The 4271-nt window shown below is 35.0% G+C and overlaps 1 long non-coding RNA gene across 1 annotated transcript; it reads right to left on the reverse strand.

Moving 5' to 3' along the window:
- Positions 1–399: 399 nt before the first annotated feature.
- On the reverse strand, positions 400–3853 carry LOC114192430. Its single transcript, XR_003606103.1, has 2 exons — positions 2942–3853; positions 400–2844 (listed from the first exon to the last, which is right to left on the reverse strand). It is a non-coding gene; the product is annotated as an uncharacterized LOC114192430 (long non-coding RNA).
- Positions 3854–4271: the final 418 nt, after the last annotated feature.

Below are 4271 nucleotides of genomic sequence, written 5' to 3' on the forward strand. Positions count from 1 at the left end.
GGATGAATGGTTAGAACCTTAGAGTCTGTAAATGTGTTGTTAGTTTTGTCCATTTGATGTGTTTGCTTGAAAAAAGAAAAGAAAGAATGTGGAAGAGTGTTATACCATTTAGCTAGCAACATAATGATACTCTTACACAACAAGACAGGAGGCCAGACACTGCAGTTTGCATATAGCAGTGAAGAATCTTACAAAATTTTCCATATCTGGAGACTTTTTAGCATCATGCATGACGCAAATGCATTTTCTAGTAGAAAAATTTACAGAAACCCTTTTTCCGCACAATCATACCCGTTTTAAAGGACAACTTAAGCTTAGTTACCTTACATTCTGCAAACTTTTCTTAGTGCATGAAACACCTCTTCATAAATTAACTAACAAAAATTTACAAAATTCAGCTTAAGAAGATGTAAAGTGAAATTCATTATTCATCCTTAGATGTAAAAAAAGCAAATGATATTCCCATGGCCAAAGTGAGACAGGAATAGTATAGAATCTACTTTCTCAGACCGAAGAGTACAATTAATCTGCCAGCAGAGGCATCAAACACTGAGGAAGCGGGCCAAGCCAGCATCTTACATCATATGATTACTCTAATAATTTTATTCTCTCTCTATCTCTTTCTTTTTCCGATATAACCACAGGTTACAAAACATTGCAGTTGCAACCTTAAGTTTCTCTAATCTTATATCACGATGAAACCCATATAAAGACATTATTAAGGTTGAATTACAGTTACAATTAGCAGATCCTTAGAGATTAAGTGGTGTTCTAGTTTTGAAGATTAGAGTGATTGCAATGGTTATTATGGTAATAAAAGAAAGAATTTGGAGAGGAGTGCAGTGAAATGTTGAGGGGGAGAAGAAAAACACAAAATCCTAGAATTGATTTCCCCAGGAGATGTTAGGATGTGGGTGGTCCCACAATAGCCTGACCAATAATGTCCTATTGTAAGCTTTTGACCTGCTTTGACCGTATACCATATTCCCTGCAAACCAATTGAAAGTAGAGAGAGAGAGTGGTCCATTCCTTTTTGTATGAGATTCCCCAGTGGCTATAATGATAATCCTCCAGCTGCTACAATCATGCTTTTACTTTTCCCAGGATCCTTGCCTTTTTTACTTTCTTCAAGCCCTGGCCAGACATGCGTGTGTATCACAGACACCTACCTAAGCTCAAAGAGTGAAAAACTCAGTTCAGTGTGAATCATTCATTAACACTACTACCACAACCTACCCATTCACAACCTCAATGTCTCTCATACCTGCACTTTCACCTTCCATTACACATTACACATATAAGGCTAAGCAACAAGAATAACAATAATAACAATCATACCATTCATTTTACCTCTCTTCAACCATTCATACACCACTGTTACCACATTCATGCTTCTTCATTTACATATCTTAACTCAGATCATATGTATATATTTAAATAATTGTATTTCTTTTTTTTCTACAAGTTCAGCAATATAGCCAACACCCGCTTCTTCAATATCCAGATTCTACCCTACCCTTGTGTCTTCTCGTTGCTTCAAAGGGTTATGGTAAATTGGTGACCAATGTCTGAGGGGGTAAAAAGTCTTAAAGAACGTAAAGAAATAAATTACTGTTACAAAGCAATATTGATCACGCAACTGATTAAAACCTTTGAAAATGTTCGTTTCACAGAGAGTGTGACAGATGATGAGCTGCAACTGCACAGCGTTGTATATCTAGTGGTAACCAATGTCTGAACGGGGTTAAACGTGGCTAAGGACAAAAGAAATAAATAGACTACTGTTGCAAAAGTGTAACAGTTTTGTTTCTGCTGCAAAGTGTTCATTAATTGGTATTCAATCTTTGAGCTAGGTGAAATGTATTTAAAGACAACATTACTGTTAAAAACAACATAGACATCATGCAAAGGAAATGACTAAATAACCGCAAAATATTCGTGATACTGTAGTAGTAAGCATGTTGATTTTGTTATATACTGCATATGTTTATAATACATTGTCGCTTCATTTTAACCTAAAGTTAGATAATCATATAGGTCATCTGGGTGAAATGTAAGACAAAGATAAGAGTAAAACCCTCAATAAAAGCACTGATTTTATTTTTTGATTAATTTCATTAAATATGCATTCAAATCTTAATGGCTCTTATTAATGTAAAATGAAATCAAGGAATTTACACTGAAGAAAATAGAACCAATTAAAATTTGTTATTCAGGAGAATGAGGATGTTATGATGGGCACTGCTTATTTTAAGTCTTTGTTAATTTAATCATATTTCAAAAAAAAAAAAATCCCATGAAAATAGCTTGTAACATTATATATATACGATTAATTAATAATATGTATAATAATAAAAAAAATACCAAATCGAAATTGTTTTCTTCCAAACTATCAATGATTAGAAAAAAAAAAACAGCAGAGAGATTATGTAGCTAGCAAGTTTGTTCCATATATAAATATATTTAATGGCTAAAGACTAGTAAAATAAAATAATAAATAGATGGCTGTATGTAACTGTATGGTATATGACACAGTGTTGCTTCTTTTGAGGCTATTGTTGGTATAATCAGAGGTCATATGAAATGTCCACGAGACAGACAAGCATGGTAACAAGAAGGGTGAGCAAGTAAATTTTTTATAACTTCCATGTTAATTGTCAGGAATAGTTCTAATTTACGGTAACTTGGGGTTCTTGCTGTTTTCCCATGCCCTCGTTTCAAGTGTAGTGAAAAATGATTATCAGATTGAAACTAAACAACAGAGAAAAAAAGCAAAAATACAAACCCACATGTGAGCCCCCAGCTGGTAAATGATGGAATATGTTTCCCCCGTTTAACAACAGTCTGCAGATCACATATGCATCACTCGCAAGAACCCTAGGAAAATCTGTTCGATTTCAAGGTTTTGCAATGATGTAAAAGGAAGATAAAAAAGATGTACCTTTGTTCAGTCCTGAGGAAGCACAACCTGTGCCTTTGAAAATGACAATGCCGTGCTTTTCTTGAATAATTGGCCTATATATATATATATATAGACTGTATATATATCTATATATGACCTCCAACAGTAGGTACAATTCATGATTAATATAACAAAACCAAAGAAAACCCAACTATAGAACAAAATATATAACTCAACCTTGTATTATCATCATCCATTTAAAATTAATCTAAACCACATGATCATGATGATCCTCTCCATGTATGTACATGGAATATGCTTGGCTCCTCATACGCCATCCACGGAGGTCATTGACGGTTCGATGAGCTCTGCAAATGGCATACAGGGAGCCAGGCACATAGACATATGTATGCATGATGATGAATTGATGAATTAAAAGATAGATAGACGCAGAAGAGAAAAGAAAATTAGGGTGAAGTAATGAATGAAATGCATGAATATATGATAGATAGATAGGTAGGTGCATGAGCATGATGATGAATGTGGAGAGAAAGGGAGAGTTGTAGAGAGTAAGAGTGAAGGGGATGGAGGAGGTATATATGGAGGATGAAAGTAAGTGGGTTGAAAGCCCCACTAAAACCCTAATGAATTGGCACAAAAGAAGCAAAGGTAAGGGGATTAAGGTGTGGCTAATAATAGTGGGGTTTTGAGAGGGAAAGAAGGAAGATTGTGGGGTTGTGGTTGCACCCTGAAGCGAAGGTCTGTCACTAAATATAGAGAGGAACAGAAGGAGGAAAGGTAGGTTGGTAGGGGTAAGAGAAAGAGTAAGAGTAGTAGAAGAAGTAGTAGGAGAGAGAGAAATAGAATGGGGTTACTAACCACGCAATTTCCTAAGCTAGACTTATGTTGTTTGAAATCTCCTTTTCTGGGTCGTAAAGCTAAGTGTGCTTTTGCTCTTCTCTGAAACTCGTTTTGTCTGGGAGTGCTTGGAGGACATGGATTCCTCATCACTCAACTTTCTTTAAATAAAAATAAAGCTAAAGAAAGATAAAGGAGGGGAAGTATTACCAAAATGTGCCTTCTTTTTTCCTTTTCCTTTTCCCCCATCACCTCTATCTTTCTTTATCTACTTTTTTTTTTTTTTTTTTCGTTTTCCACTTTGCTTTATATGCAATCATATTTTATTACCAATTGATTATAATACTACTTCCTTCCAGGGACAGCTTTGCACTAACCCTTTTTTGTTTACATTTTAGAATAATCCCTCTTAGGTCCCCAACCCTGTCACCTAATTCCACCACTTTTATTACCCTCTTTTATTATTAACCCCTTTAATTCCCTGTTTTTCCTTTTTTGCTCTAACATGCTA

Source organism: Vigna unguiculata, chromosome 7 (assembly GCF_004118075.2).
Source record: "Vigna unguiculata cultivar IT97K-499-35 chromosome 7, ASM411807v1, whole genome shotgun sequence".
Classification (NCBI taxonomy): domain Eukaryota; kingdom Viridiplantae; phylum Streptophyta; class Magnoliopsida; order Fabales; family Fabaceae; genus Vigna; species Vigna unguiculata.